Here is a 16,593-nt window from a genome sequence, read left to right as displayed (position 1 = left end):
ACAGCACTGCATGCCCTGACCTAAGAGAGGACCTACCACATGTGCAGAGCAGAGGACCCCCGTGCCTGTGCAGGAAGGGGTGCAGGAGGTCAGGAACCACACGGCATCGCTCTGGCAGGAGGACACGTGGGCTGAGACCATGAGCCCGGGCGAGGAGATGCTGTTGGCTGAGCTGACTCACTCTTGCAGAGCCAGGCAAGGGCTGGGAGGCTGGACCAGGAAGGTTGCAGCAGATATACTGGCAGAGCAACACAGAAACACCAGGAACTGGGACTTTCCTCTTGGTACAAGTTTCTGTAGGAGCTCAGTGGAGAAAAACAGGCTCTGATTCACACTTAGGAACCCCCGAGGCTACAAAGTGAGTGTCGCCAGCTCCGTGCTGGCATCATCCAGACAGGGCAGGTTGCATAAATACTTCCAAATCCTGCCTCCAAACTGAAGCAAGCAAATAAAACAGCCTTTAATACCAGTGACCTTCACCTCATTCTTCCAGGACACTTGTGGATTCCTTCCAACTTAGGATATTCCATACTGGAGAGACACAGACAAACATAAAGGACCAGAAGGGTCCTGTCCCTTTGCCCTCTCTCCCAGATGTGCTGAGCAAGGGCAGAGACAGCAAAGAGAACTGCCCCCCAAACTCACCCACACTCTCCTAGAGCACCATCTCAAAGTGACCACGTCGGGCAGGGCCAGGTGGGCCCACTGCAATGGCACAAACGTGCCCAAAAACAAGGGCTGCACCTCTCCACCTGTGAGTGAAAGCAGCACCCCACTTCCACTAGAGCAAGAGTGGAGGATCCCAGGGTAACTCAGGTCAGGAGAGACCTCAGGGCGTCTCCAGCCTAAACTCCTGCTCCAAGCTGCATCTCTTGAAGAGGTCGGTCAGGTTTAGACAGTGTGGTCTTGGAGACCTCCAAGCACAGACTACACAACCTCTCTGGGCAGCAACCTCGACTAACGGACTGTCCTTGGGCAAAAATGCTCCTCCTTACAGCCAGTCCAGTGCTCTCCTAGTTCATCCCATGTTTGTTGTTTCCTGCTCTCCCACCCTATGCTGCTGTGAAGAGCCTGGCTCTGTCTTCTGGTTGATGTCCCTGTAGGTATTGGTGGAGCTCCTCCAAAGCCTCCTCCTCTCCAGCCTGAATGGATCACAGAAACACAGAATAGTTTGGGTTGGAAGGGAAACCTCATCTTATTCCACTCTGTGACACGGGCAGGAACACCTTCCACTAGCCCAGGTTGCTCCAAGCCCCATCCAGCCTGGTCTTGGACACTTCCAGGGATGGGGCAGCCACAGCTTCTCTGCCCAACCTGTGCCAGGGCCTGCCCACCCTCACAGGAAACAATTCCTTCCCAGTATCCCATCTATCCCTGTCCTCTGGCAGTGGGAAGCCATTCCCCCTTGTCCTGTCACTCCATGCCTTGTCCCAAGTCCCTCTCCAGCTCCCCTGGAGCCCCTTTAGGCACTGGAAGGGGCTCTCTGGTCTCCCAAGAGCCTTCTCCTCTCCAGGTGAACCCTCCCATCTCTCCCAGCCTGGCTCCAGAGCAGAGGGGCTCCGGCCCTACATGATCAACCCAGTGCCTCCTCTGGACTTGCTCCAGCAGGTCAGTGCCTTTCTCATGCTGAATCCTTGAATGAACTCAGCTCCCCTCATCCTCTCCTTGCAGGACACAACTCCAGCATCCCAGCCATCCCAGAGAGCCCAGAACACCTGGCTGCAGTCTCACCTTACACCTCCCTGGGTGACTCCTGCTCCCCTCACAGAGCACTAGGAAGTGTTTGGTGCTGTGTGGGGCTGAGCAGCCCCCCAGAATGGGGCTGGGGGCTCACACCCTCCCCTGGGCACCTGCCAACTCCAAAAGCACCAGCAGATCAACCTTCTGGTGACTACAGAGACAAAACTGTTTTAAGAAACTCTTGCTAGAACAGCTTGGCTTTGTCACCACGTCTGACACCTCCTGTTGTTCCAGGCACCATCACCATGACCAGTTGCACAGCCCAGGATGGGGCCCAGCACTGGCCTTCCAGCAGGTCTGTAAAACCCAGGACATGCAGCCCACCGTGTGAAGCAGCACTGGGATCTAATCATCACACCAAGGTCAGAGGAGGAATGAAGGAACAATTCCAAAGAGGCCACCACCTTCGTCATGCAGCCTGTGACACCAGGGAGCTCCTTCAGCCAGGACCAGAGCTGGGGCCTCGCTCTGAGCTCCCACTGTTCCTTCCTCTGATGGAAGGGAACCACAACAGCTACAACTACACAAATTCCTCCTTTTGTTGAAGCACTTGAGGAAATAAAGACTTCTTGATCCTGAAATATTAATTTTGAGTGCTCCAGAGGTTTATCATATATTTATATCTGCTCTCACTCTTTAGTGTCAAATCAGGACAACCTGTCCGTGAGTTCCCACAAACACAGCTTAGATCAAGGAAGGTAAAACAGTTGAGGGACCAACCCATTCTCCTTTCATGCCAAACTCTCCTCTGGCCAGGACACCCCTTCCTTCTGGAGGTTACCTTCTCCCAGCTCAGTATTGGGGCTCCTGACCATTCACTGGGGCAGGACAATTACACTGATGCAGAAAATGACACTTTCTACTAGTAATAACCTGCAATGAATTGAAATAGGACAACTGGATTTGTTCTGTTTAATAAAGCAATGGTGGCAGACCAAAACTCCTCATCAAAGCAGCAGGGAGGGGCAAAAAGGTCTAACTCTGCAGCAGGAGACCATGCAAGAGTGAGCACTTGATGGTGATTGGGGCATTTAAGACCCACCAACGCCACACAACCTTCCCCAGAAGGTGCCAAGATGGACACTACAAGCTTCCCAAGCTGTTCCTGGGAATTTCTTGGCCCCATTGCACCAAGTCTCAAGAGGGCTCTTGCACAGTTTCTATTGAGCTGCTTCTTTTCCCACACCAGACACGGCTCTGGCAGCTCAAATGTGCTCCAGCAGCCAGGGAGAGAAGGGGCTGGGAGCTTTAATGAGAAGTTCCCAGGGGAAAACTGAGCTCTGATAATGAGTGGTCTGAGAGAAAGAACTCTGGCCCTGTCTGTATGGAGTGCACTCAGCAGCAGAGTTTTCTGGCAGCAACCAAAACCACAGAATATGCTCTCAAACTGCAGCTTTCCCTGCAATTTGCCATCACCTCCACAAAACCAGGGCTTGCCTGCCTGAGGACAGATGAAAGTGTGAGAGGGGACATCTTGCTGTGGGATAGGCAATAAAGGCCTTCACAGCATCACAGACTCTCCTGAGTTGGAAGGGACCCAGAAGGATCATGAAGTCCAACTCCTGGCCCTGCACAGGATACCCCAACAATCTCACCCTCTGCCTGACAGTGTGGGGCAATTCCAAGGGAATGCTCAGTAAATATAAGTGCCTGCAAAGGATGCAAGTGGGGCAGAGAACACACTCCTCTACCCTTTGCCAGTCATGAAGAGACACCAAGGAACGTGCCAAGAGCATGGAGGGAAACAAAAGGAGGGCAGAGGCACAGAAAAGTCCGTAACACACACCTGGTTTTGATGGAGGAAGGAAGTTGAGGAGAGACATTGCCTGGAGAGTCCTCTTTATGGCCAAAATCCCTGGGTTCGGCCCTGGAATAAGGAGGGAAGGAGCAGAGTCCTTGAAGGGATGTGTCTGTCTGGAGTCACTGGCATTGCACAGCCAGTGCTGCTGCAGGAATGCCAAGGGACACACACCTGGAAGGAGCATAGCTCACACTGGCTTCCTTCCAAGGCCATATGCTCCAAGGGAGCATTATCCCAAACTGAGGGACAGGAGACATCATTCTTCATGAGATCATCAAAGCAGAATCAGAATCTGGAAGGCCTGTCTTGTTAGAAAAACAGCCTGTGCATCACTAGCCTTTAATACACCTTAATTGCTTCAGTGTTGTAAGAAATGAGCTCCCAGAAGAAAACCAGTTTGGCTGGCAGAGCACAGGCAGGCTGGGACAGGACCATCCCCAGAGGCTCCTTGGCTAATGAGCAGGTTTCCCAAATCCCTGCCAGGGCAACAAGAACCATCCCTGGGGATACAAAAGGAAGAGGCACACAGTGTTTCAAAGAGGTCAGCAAAGTCAAAAGTTTTGCAAGCTCTGGATTCATCAGCTTGTGATGAGGGACCGGGTGTTTCACCCTAAAGCAGCACCTCCTGCACCTGCCCAAGGTTCTTGGGATGCAGGGCCCAGACAACGTGGCCAACAGCAATGTGACCTCTGCACAACCCGGGATGGAGGCTCTCAGCAGCCCAGGATCATCCTGGGACAGGCTTTGCAGCCCCACAGCTGGCAGGAGAGTGGCCTAGGAAGGTCCCCGTGGAGCCCCAGCCCTGGGGACAGCACCAGCACAGCCCCAGCTCCTCTCACACTGCCCTGTTTCTCACTGAGATCAATTCCAGCCTGTTGTTATAATTAATAACCTCGTCCTGCCTCCCTGCATGCAAGCAGGGGAAATTTCTGCAGCTGCAATCACACTTCACGTCAAAGAGACCAATTTAGCCCAGCACTGCTGCTGCCATCATTCCTGTGCTCAATGGCTTTATTTACCTTCTCTGTACCTAATTCTCCTGTCTTGGGTACCTGGGGAAATTAAAAGCAAAAAATATCAAGCTCCAATTGCATCCAAATATTATAGTGGGTGAGGGAAATTTGTGTCCTTAACTCAGGCCTGCATTTACTATGGATGTGCTTAAACAGGTTCAATAATGTCTTAATACATTGATCTGGCTCAAGGTGATGAACTGAATGGCCTCTGTCTGTACCTTGCCTTGCTTTGGCTACATAAGACTGACCAAGATCCACACACAGTGGATATTTGAACCCACTCAAAAGCAAATACACAAAGCAGGTACAGCAGTTTTATAAGGGTTTGTCACAGTGGCATGAAATTGGTGTAACTTGGGTGTAGAAAGCACAAAGGATCTCTGGTTCTGCTGAAACATTTGGGAGTGCTTGGGTGCCTGCACCTCCTACAAAAGCTGCTCCTTAGGGGAAAAAGGTCCACAATCGTCCAGCAAATGCCACACAAGAACTCAGGAATTTAATCTTTTTTAGTTAGTGAAGACAACAGACCAGACCTAGAAGGCTGAAGGACCCAAGTTTCAGCTTCCTGCACACTTGGAACAAGAAAACACTTTGAGAACGGTGGTTTTGTTCTTCAGAAAGCCTGGTATAAATCTGTTCAGCTGCCTTGTGTGGTTTTTGTAATTACATTCTATCTTTGGTCTGAGCAGAAAGTTTCCCATGTAAAATAAAGTCGTTCAGTAAAATTCATGGGTACCTAAAGTGGAGAAAGAGTCAGATCCATGGGAATAATCCCATAGATGAGATGATACATCTTACAGATCTGGTGCTGAATAAAACAATTAAAATAAAATAAAATTTAAAAATGGCTTGGACAGAAAGGCTCAACCCCCCAAACTTTCAGTGCCAGCCATCAAAGCAAGGCCTCCATGCAGAAAGACTGAAAACCAACGTGACCCACGACCCAACCAGGGTAAGGGTCCTGCCAATGTGATCTGCACACAGTGATTATGAACTCAGCCTTTGGACCTTCAGACTCATCTTTAAGCAAAGCCAGAGGAAAGTTCCTCTGGCAGCAGCAAAAGGGAACCTGAGGATTTCACTTCCTTGCTGTGTGAGGCACTTGCTGTGCACACACGTCAGCAGGTCCTCCAGAGGCCCCCTCGCTCCCCCAGAGGTGCTGGGAACAGGTTCAGCACAAATGTGCACTGTGGTTTCACTTCAGCAGTCTCAGCAGGGAGGGAGCCTGGAATTATTTACATGTGGAGACGCCTGAACACTTCTGAGGAAAAGAACGAAAATTTCCAAACTCTGCAGAGATCCCCCTGCGTGGGAAGCAAGGCTTTGAAGGAAGGGCAGGGGCTCCAAAAAGACTTTTAATCATTCCTTGACTGGACCATAAATACTTCCCTGCCTTGAGGCAGCTCAGAAAACTCCTCAAGAGCCCACGAAGGGTCAGTGCTGGGAGCACCTTCCCTGGCTGGTAACACAGATGAACCAGAAGGGTGGCTGGGGGTGATGGGGGGAGGCACAAAAGCCACAGGCAGAGGCCAAACAGGTGAGATCTGGCAGAGAGGAGCACCTGGACCAGTGCTCAGCCCCAGCTCTCAGCCCAGAAAACTCTGGCCCTTTGAATATATTTACAGAACAAAACCCTGACACTAGGACATCAAGGACTGATGGAGTATCATTGATCCAACCACGCTCCCAGCAGGACCAGCAACACACCAAACCCTCTGGAATGAGCTGTAGCACAACGTGGAACAAGGTCCTTTAAACCTCAAGGTGTGCCAAAGAGAGAGGGAGTTACCAGGAGCCCCAGGACAGACACACCTGGAGCAACAAGAAGCCAAAGGGCAGCCTGGACGCAGCCTCTTCTCTGGAGCCACAGGGGCTCCTGCCTGGGCTGCACAAACTGGGGGCAGTCAGCAGGGAGCACGTGGGCAGGACACGTCCCACAGAGGCCACTCCTCACCCCCAACTGACTCTGAAGTCAGGCTTTCACAGGATGTACAGAAATCAGGGAGTATCAAGAAAAACAGGGAGAGGATTTATGATCAATACACCAGTTTTAGGCCTAGCGAGATGCCGGGGGGAACAGCTGGGAGGATGATGTTCTTTAATACTGCTGTTATACTAATTCATTTCAAATCATGGCAGGTTTTAATTTAAAAACCCAGCAATGTCTGCAGTGCTTGGGCTGAGAAAAGTGGGAGGGATGGTCAGAAGACCTGAGAGTGGGAGGATTTCAGATGAAATGTGGAAGGGAACGGATTAGAGGACATCTCTTACAATGTCTCATGTCTGGAGAACAAGGCACAGGACAGGTTTGAGGAGTTGCAGGTGACGCTCTGTGAGCAACCCCAAACCCCCACCTCACTCTCACTGCCAGCACCACCAGCTCAGCTCCAAAACACTGGCCTGTACTTTCAGAGTAAATTAAATCCTTCTTCCCAGCATGAGAAGGAAATTCAAAGCTATTTGCTGCCTTTGAGGCCTGAAAAGCTAAATACTGCAGTTGGGCGATGCCATGCACGTGTGGAGAGGGCTGTGTGTCCCCTCTCCCGGCCCTGCAGGGCTTGTGGGAGCTGCCACAGCACAGGCACAGCCACAGGGAAGGTGGGAGGATGCTGCTGAGCCCCTCTCTCCTTTTGCCCCCCAGTTCCCACCCTGCCCATTACCAGCTGCACTGGGCAGGCCACTATTTGCTTGGGAAACAACCATCTTTTTCCCTTAATTTCCCCATACAAAATAAATCAAGGCATAGCTCCAAGGTGCAATTAAGAAAAAGCCATCAGTAATGAAGAGCTTGGTACCATTTGGGATGGAGACAGAAAGACTGGAGTTTCCACGAGATCTGAGACTAAGGAGAGGGGCCTGCAGCCTGGCAAAGGGGAAGCAGAGCCTCCAGCCTCCTCCTCCTCCTCCTCTCCTGGGGCTTTAACTTGGCCACCATCCCAGCTCCTGGCAGAGCTGCTGCCCAGAGCTTTTCCTGCATGTGAGCAGAGTTCTCAGGCCGAGCTCTGCCCTGGCCCTGTCCCACAGCAGGGCAGGCAGGGCCCTTCCCACAGCTGCCAGCCACACTCAGAGCACCCTGGGCAGGACCTCCCGTGTCCCAGGGAGCTAGAAGGCAGCAGGGCACTGTGGTCCATCGCCAGGGGCTGTCAGGCTCTCCTCAGGATGATTAACAGGCCTTAATGAGGAGCTAAGCCAGTCCTGTGCCTCAGGAAAGCAGCTCATGCTTAATATCTCAGCCAACCAGCTTTGCACTGATCTGCAGAAAGAAAGAAAGATTGCCAAGGGACAGAGGAAGAGAGAGAAACTCTGGCAACTCTGGGCATCCCCAGAGTTCAGTCTGTGGTCAGATCAGGGCACAGTAACTGAGCCACCGCAGCAACGTCATGAGCGTCACTGCAGCGAGGGGCAAGGAGAGGATGGAAGTTCCTCCCAGGGCCAACACCACCAACCAGCAAGCCCTGCCATCCCCTGACATGCCTGAGCAGCTCCTTCGGGGACAGCAGGGCAGAAGGCAGAGGGCAGACCTGAATGTCCCCCTCCCACACCAGGAACCACATCTGCATCCCCACCAGTGCCAAGGAGGATCCTGAGCAGAGCAGAGTCCGGGGCAGTGTCCCAGATGAGCTGCAGCTGCACACACAGGCACACACCCACTGCACCGGGTCCTTGGCTCCACACACACAACCTCCACGTGCAGCCACCCTCCCTGCCAGGCGCTGGCACACACACAGGCTGGGGCAGCTGCTGCCACGTCCCTGCCGCTGTACTGACCTGGGTGCCGCGGGGCCGAGGGGCTGCAGGGCCAGCACGGCTGGGCTTGGAACAGCAGCAACCCCCACCAGCCTCACAGATGGCTCTGGCCTTTTCTGCTGCTGGATCATCCACAGCTCCTCCAGCTCTGCTCCCCTTCCCAGGTTATGCCAGGTCAAGCAGATGAATGCAAGGGCACGCTGAGTTTGTTGCTGCACCAGGCGTGCTTTGGGGAGCCTGTTGCCAACTGCAGCAGGCTCTGCTCTGCTCTCCTCACATGCCTGGGGGAGGAAGGACAAGGGGGAGAAGCTGCCTCAAGTGCTGTTCAGGCTCAGGGCAAAGGAACCAGCATCTCCCCCACGCAATGGGAGGAAGAAGCAATTTATTGTGACAATTGGTGAGAGCCTGCAGCGGGGTTGGCCCTTCCTGTCAGAGCTGGTGAACCACACCGAGGCTGCAGCCCAGAGGGGAGGGTCTGGCAGTCAAGTGGTATCTGCATCATTCCTGGGGGGAAAACCATCAGCAACTCAGGAGAACCAGGCTGCGAGAGATCCCGGGCTGCGAGAGATCCCGGGCTGCGAGAGATCCCGGGCTGCGACAGATCCCGGGCTGCGACAGATCCCGGGCTGCGACAGATCCCGGGCTGCGGGAGATCCCGGGATGCGAGAGATCCCGGGCTGTGAGAGATCCCGGGCTGCGAGAGATCCCGGGCTGCGAGAGATCCCGGGCTGCGAGAGATCCCGGGCTGCGACAGATCCCGGGCTGCGACAGATCCCGGGCTGCGACAGATCCTGGGCTGCGATAGATCCTGGGATGTGAGAGATCCCGGGCTGCGAGAGATCCTGGGCTGCGATAGATCCTGGGATGTGAGAGATCCCGGGCTGCGAGAGATCCCGGGATGCGACAGATCCCGGGATGCGACGGATCCCGGGATGCGACAGATCCCGGGCTGCGAGAGATCCTGGGCTGCGAGAGATCCCGGGCTGTGACAGATCCTGGGATGTGAGAGATCCCGGGCTGCGAGAGATCCTGGGCTGCGATAGATCCTGGGATGTGAGAGATCCCGGGCTGCGAGAGATCCCGGGCTGAGGGAGATGCCGGGCTGTGAGAGATCCTTGGCTGTGAGAGATCCCAGGCTAAAGGAGATCCCAGGCTAAAGGAGATCCCAGCTGCTTGTCCTGCACACCCAGGGCTGCCGGGGAGCAGCAGGGGCTCAGCACGCCCCCCAGACACACCCCAGCAACTCTCAGCGTCCCCCTCTCCAGAGGGGCCATGTCTCAACCCTTCAGCCTGCAAAGGGTTGAATGTTTGGACACAAGTGTCTCTGGGATGAGACACAGGGTTAGGGAGGATCCAGCAATGTGGCACAGGTGGGATGTTCATATTTGCATCTTGAGCTGAAAAGGGAAGTTCATATTGGCTGTGGAGAGTTCACAGTCCAGGAAATAAAAGTTCTTAATTTTTAAAGGTCCTGTAACAAGGATCTGGGATACCAGGTGTCTGGATTAGCCAGGAGAGACCAGGCAGCAGCATAGAAGCCCTCTCCTGAAGGAACATAATTCCAGTGCCCATTTGGTCTCCAGTGAACACACAGATAAGGCTGTGTCCTCCTTAGCTTGCAACACCTGCCTGGCTGCCACATTCCCTTTTTCCACAAAATATCTGTGAGGTTCCAGACAGAAATGGGACTCATTTTCCTATTACAACCTATGAATCACCATCAGCACCTGAAAAAAAAAAGGTGTCACACCTGTGCACACTTGTCCATCTGTATCTGTGCTGCCCTGTGCCTGCAGGAGATGGTGGTGTTTTAGAGAGCCTTGGATTGGCCCTCCAACTGAGTCTAAGACAAGTCCTCAAGACCTGGCAATGCAACTTTACCATCCTCTAAATTCCTCTCAGCAGCAGAATGATTTCCAAACCTCTGGCTCAGGCTGGAGCTGCTCTCTTTCAGCAGCAGGAGCCACGTGTGGGAGCACACACTTCCCTGCACCCAGAATGGAAAGCAGCTGGAGTCACATCCAAGCACTGCAATGGGAAGATGAAAGACTTTCAGACACTCCTCTTTTTCTGCTGACACTGCCTTTATGGGCCTTCTCCTGCTCTCCACTACACATACAGGTTCTCGAGCTGATTTTCCACAGGTGGTGAAGTTCCAGATGCTTTTCCACCTTCATTTATTCTATTCAAATAACAGGGACATATGGTTTACTACAGCTATTAAAGGGTTTGTGTATGTATGTGGGGGAAACCTTAGGAGTGCAAAACATCCATCTGCTCCTGGGATTCAGAAGATTCCCGGGACCTCTGAGCACCCAGGAACTGGGGCCTGGCCACAGAGCAGCAGAGCCACCTCTGCCTGCAAACACCTCACTACAGGCTGAAATGAGTGTCTAGTTCCTCTACATCCCCTCAGGTCCTTCAGTGCTAGCAAGGAAGTTTATACCAGTCAGGAGAGAGTAAGGACTGCTGTTCCCTTTCTAGGACAGCTGCCACTCCTGAGCAAGATGAAGGTCTGCTCTCCAGGACAAGGCCAGTGCCAGGATCCAACCAGAAGCTTACAGAGAGGGTCTCTGTTATACCAATTTCACTAATACAGGCTCTGTGCATGAGCTGGGCTAGTGCAGCTGAAAAAAGATATCCTAAAATACAGGAGCTCAGTTTCTGTTGGGACAGGAAATGATCCCAACAGGGAAAGCTGTCCAGAAACCTGCTGATATGTCCCTCACCCCAGCAGCAGCCGTGGGACCACTGCAGGAGCTCAGAGACCGGAGATACTTCAAGTAAGTTTTGATCAACTCTCTCCTGGTCCTGTTTGAAACAGTCCTGGAGATGCAGAGCACAGGCTGCTCTTCAAGGAGGATCTAAGCATGGAGGCACAGAGATCTTGGATGCAGGACGTAGTACCCTTCACAGCTGAGAAAGCAGGAAGGAAAGAAAGTACCCATGGGGCTGATTTCCACAGCTGTGTTTTACAGCACAGGCTTTACCTGCTCTCAGCAGGGAAGGGGAGGCAAGGAAAGGAGCAGGAAGCTGAACTCATTAAGCTGCTCTCTCATCTGAGGAGCTGGGACAGCTTCAGCAAGGAGGGTGGACTCGTGGGACCACAGGACACTTGTTTCCATCCATTTAGCTACCCACACCTGAGGTATGTTTGAACAATCACTTCAAAAGCAGCCCCTGAGGAAAGTGAGCGGGATGAAGACAAACCTCTACTTGTCTTTTTTGTTTCTCTGTCTTTAAGCCAACTAAGGAATTTCTTTTTAACTGAGGGTCTGTGGTCTGCTTCAAAGAGCCTGTGCTCCCTGGAGAACAGAGCGAGCTGAGGTGGCCATGAGGAGCAGCACTGCAGGGACTGCTGGCCCTGTGCTCCTCTGCAAGCATCCCCTGCTCCAAGGCCCCACAATCCCTGCTTTCTAACACTCCTGCAGCAGGTGCCTCTCCCCTTGGCACTTTGCTTTTCACACCAGTACATCACACAAAGAGCAAGTCGTGTTGACATCAGGCAGAGTTATCCTTGTGTCTTTCAACACTTGCCCAGTGTTTGAAGAACCAGCATGGAAAATGCCTTTGAAGCTTCATAGCCAGCCAAGAAGATGCCAAGACGAAGGCATGGTCTGTATTTTTATTTTGGTCTTGTAATCACAGAATCCCAGACTGGTTTGGGTTGGAAGGGACCTTAAAGCACATCCAGTGCCACCCCCAGCCATGGGCAGGGTCACCTTCCACTACCCCAGGTTGCTCCAAGTCCTGTCCAACCTGGCCTTGGACACTTCCAGGGATGGGGCAGCCACAGCTGCTCTGCCCAACCTGTGCCAGGGCCTGCCCACCCTCACAGGGAAAGATTCCTTCCCAGCATCAGGGTGGACAAGCTCAAGCACAGTGGGAGGAGGCTCCAAACACAGGCAGAGCACTCACCCAAGGAGACAGGACCAGCAGCTGGAACAAACGGCTCCTGGAATGGGACTGTGCAGATAGATCCCCTGTATGGACTCTGGCAGAAGTTTGGCCTCTCACACCACTCAGGGCCAGTTTCCATCATTCCCCCCAGCACGGCCCACAGAGGATGCACACATTGCACCTGTGTGTGCAGGTAATTTGGAGGTGCAGTCCATTTGCCCAGATGGAGACCACCTTCTACTGGGAACAACGTTAAATGTCACACACCTGAACAACAGGATTTAGAACTAATGCTGGCATCCCTTCTATCCTTTCTTTGAGGTTGTTTCTCATCACTTTCCAACACACCAAGTGTGAAGTGGGAGAAGAACTGTCCTGTTTCCCAAGATCAGAGATATGTGGGACTAAGGCCTGCAGCTGGCAAGAGCCAGAAAAACATGATGGGTCCATAAACTCAGGACCCACCATATCCCCCCTTACTCTCACCGGAACTTCCCTCTCACAGGGAGGCTGGAAGAGATTTACTGGCGGCTGCCAACCTGAACTGCTGCTCAGCTAAAGATTTATGCTGCAATTTGTAATGCTGTTAAAATAGAATTGAATGAGTGGAGGGGGAAGTGCGAGAACGAAAGAGAGGAGAGGGGAAATGGATCAGGAGCAACACCACAGCTCCAAAGCTGTGTGCTCCCATCTCTCACATCTCCATTGAATCAATCACCCTGCACTTCCAGCTGCTGTGCTCCAGCCCTCAGATCCTGCAGTGCCAATACCTGGGCTCACTTCACAGGGGTCACACACAGGGTACAGTTAATAGAGATCAGTTCATTTCTGCAGTAGCTGAAATGTCAGGTTCAACAAACAGCTGGCACAGAATGGTACAAAAGGGTCAGGGCATCCACAGGCTGGTGGCTGCTTGCAGGACTTCCACACTGCAGCCACGAAGGACAGGAGAAGGGACATCCCCATCCCAAATGTCAGCCACTGCCTTCTCACTCCAGCACTGGTTAAACACCACCCCTACCTGCTGAGGTCAGAGGTGAGCTCAGTTATGCCCTGTTCCTCCAGGAGTTTGCCAGCTCTGCACACTACACCTGCAGGAAAGAGGCTGCCAAGTCCTGGATCAATATCCCTGCATGTGCAAAGAGCCAGAGGAGTCCCCCATCGAGATGCCCCTGACCCTTCCTGTGAGAAGCCAAGGCAGGGTTAGAGTGCCCTGCAGCTCCCACAGAGTCCCAGCTCTGCTCAGGGTGCTGGCACATGGCCTTCAGAAAAGCAAACCCAAAACCTCTTTAGTGAACTTCAACAGAACAGCTTCCCCTTGACATCTGGGAAACTCCCCCTGCCCTGGGCCAGCTCTTGGAGGAAATTCAGTTACAGCCAAGGAGACTTTGGCCTTGCAGCACCTCAGTATCCTGCTCTCTGCAGAAAGAGCCAGGCCAGGCTGGAGGGTTCACCTCATTGCAGAAACCACCACAGGGCTGGGGGACCAAGTTTGATGAGGCCAAACTGTGGATCCAACCCTGGCCACCCAGGCACTGGGGAGCTCTCACACCCTGCCACTGAAGTACCTCCTCGTGGTGCTCCCGCCAGCAAGTCCAGTTCCTCAGAATCACAGAATCATTAAGGTTGGAAAAGACCTCCAAGGTCATCAAGCCCAATCTTTGACCAAATACCACCGTGCTCACTAAACCATATTGCAAAATGCCACATCTACCCATTTTTTGAACACATCCAGGGCTGGTGACTCCACCATTGCCCTGGACTGCCTATTCCAAAGCTAAACCACTCTTTCCATGAAGAAATGTTTCCTAATACCCAACCTGAACAACTTGAGGCTGTTCCCCCTTGTCCTACTGCTTGTTACCTGGGAGAAGAGGCTGACCCACACCTCACCACAACCTCCTTTCATGTAGTTCCAGAGAGCATCTCCCATGGGAGAAGATGGGATCCTGTGCACAGGCTGAGTCCCACCAACAGCACTGGATCTGTTTAGGTCTGCGCTCCTGACCTATAAAGGTCACCTCTCACTCTCATGGGCCTGAACTTTAGAAGGAACAATAACCAACAGTTCCCAAGAAGGGATAAAACACACTGATCTTACTGTGGTTTGGCCAGGAATGCTTCATCGTGCACAGCTACTTGGCATCTTTATTTCCTGATGGCTTCTAGGACAGTCCTGGGCCAATCTTCAGGGCCAGTGTGCACAATAAAACACCCCTGGGTGTGCAGAGTGGCCCCTGATCAGTGCCCTCTGCAGCACAAGGGCTCCCTCAGCACACTGTGATCCCATCAGCCTAAAACCCTTCCCAGCATCTCCTGCCCCACCAGCACCAACTCAAATGTGGGGGTAAACAGTGCCCTGAGGCCACCTGGGGCTGTTGCCATGTCACCCTGCAGGATACCACGGGCTCCAGGACAACACAAGAGCACTGCACCACACCAGAAGCCCACCATGAACCCACCACCCCATCAAATAGAGGTCAGACACAGGAACCCATGCGTGGCCTCACATTTAATGTGGCATCACTGTGCACTTTGAAAACAGTGTCTGTTTGGCTTCTCAGAGACAGGGAGGGGGATTGGGTGAGTTATGTGGAGCTGGAATGGCCAGGACCAGAATGGGGCTGTGCTGGGGCAGGCTGAGCACCATGACCCCAACCTACTCCTGCTCATGGCCCAAGCTCTAGAGCTACTGCCACCTTAACTGAGCCAACAACACATCTGGCTGACTCCTGGAGCAGCCAGGAATTACCAGGAAAGCCCCTACAAGTTCTACCATACCCTGAAGGCCCCCAGACTGGGTAACTCAGACCACAGCACTGCTTATTGCCTCACAAAGATGACACATACTGAAGTCAGTGCTTTGACAGCTGCAATCTGGAGGATGCTTCTGGCTTGAGCACATGCAATTAACCCTCACAAGTCCACGTGGCAGAGGGAAACACCATGACACCACAGCAACCCTGCAGAGGTCATGCTGGGGCTGCTCTAACAACCCAGCAACCCTTCCCTGCTGCAGGACACAGCACTTCCCACCAAGGAGGGCAGCTCCTGCTCTTGCTTAAAGCTCCTGAACCTCCTCAAGTCACATCTCACAAAAAGCTCCTGGGTAAGCTCAGCAAGGACAACCTGAAGGACATCACTGCCAACCTATGGACATGGGACAGAGAGGAGGAGGGAGAGCACATGCCCTGAGCACCGAAACACTCACACAGCAGCTGAAATGCTGCACAAGACAGATGGGCCCTGTCAGCTGCTGTGCCCTCCCCACCAGCACTCCCTGAGCAAGCCAGGCCTGCAGTGCCCACACCAGCGTGCCCAGAAGACACACAGCATCTAAATGTTTGCTGTAGGAAAACATAACCCAAGGAAAACAGGTCAATGGGTCAAGTGGAGCAGATTCTCCAGGGCATGTGTAAAGTGAGGATGTGCCCAGCACATGTCACTGCTGGGTGAGACAGGAGAGCACCACTGATGGGTCCATCCTGTGCCACAGCCTGCAGCCCTGCAGCTCCTGCAAAAAAACAGTCTTTCCACATTCCAGAAGCACCAAGTGTTTCCATGTTTGTCCCTCCTCACAGACAGACACGGTGAGTCAGCAGGAGAAGCCTCAGCTACTCAGCAGGGAAGATCCAGGTGTGATGGGATGTCCCACCACTGCACGGGGCATATGGCAGTCAACACCAGGGCTCTGAATGAGAGGGGTCTCCTCCTTCAGCACAAAAAAACCCCTGTACATACACATACACACACATATCCATCCACCCACCCACCAACAGCTTCACTTTTCCAAGGGATGTAGGTTAAAATCAGGTTTTCAGGAACACAAAAGATCCTGCCTGTGTGCACATTCTTCCCACTCCACAGCTGGGGAATGCTAGTGAAGACTAAGGAGTATGGACACCCTACCCCTCTCCCTCCAAAAGGTGGCAAGATCCAACCTCCCAACATGCCCTTTGCTGCAGTGAATCTGCCACGCTCCGAATGCCACAGCCCAGCTCTGCCTAAGTCCAAGCCCCAGTGCTGGGAGCACTGGAAGCAGCAGGGCTGGAATCCAAGTGCCTGAAGACCAAGCTGAGCTCTGGGCAAGGGCAACGGAGGCCGCTCCAGCTCCCAGCAAGCTGCTGCCTTGGCAGCCTGAGAGCACCTGCAGCCCAACCCTCCTCCTCCTCACCCCCTGCACTGCCCCTGCCCTCCTGCTGCTCGTCCTGCCACCGTCCAGAAGGGCTCCAGGCTGCCTTCACACTCCACTTCCAGCTGCCTTCTGGTTTGGATGTCCTGCTGCAGCCTCAGAAATGCCATCTGTAATGCAGGAGCAGCTTCCTTCTCCTCAGCTCAGTTCTTCAGGCCTCCTCACGGTGACCCTCAGCTCCTGCCCCTCGCAGGGCT

General features: G+C 53.2%; 1 protein-coding gene across 9 annotated transcripts in view; it reads right to left on the bottom strand.

Moving 5' to 3' along the window:
- CAPN15 (calpain 15) overlaps positions 1–16,593 on the bottom strand; it is a 59,563-nt gene that overhangs the window by 19,087 nt on the left and 23,883 nt on the right. The window contains exon 1 of one of the 9 annotated variants that reach the window (XM_071571125.1): positions 8,326–8,402. The exons of the other annotated variants lie outside the window; for them this stretch is intronic. The gene's annotated coding sequence lies outside the window, so the exon portion shown is untranslated. Of the gene's footprint in view, positions 1–8,325; positions 8,403–16,593 lie in introns of those variants that run through there. 9 annotated transcript variants of the gene reach the window in all.

The sequence above is a fragment of the Pithys albifrons genome, chromosome 16 (genome assembly GCF_047495875.1).
Source record: "Pithys albifrons albifrons isolate INPA30051 chromosome 16, PitAlb_v1, whole genome shotgun sequence".
Classification (NCBI taxonomy): Eukaryota; Metazoa; Chordata; class Aves; order Passeriformes; family Thamnophilidae; genus Pithys; species Pithys albifrons.
Note: the sequence above shows the minus strand (reverse complement) of the source record. Positions and strands in the feature narration are given on the sequence as shown.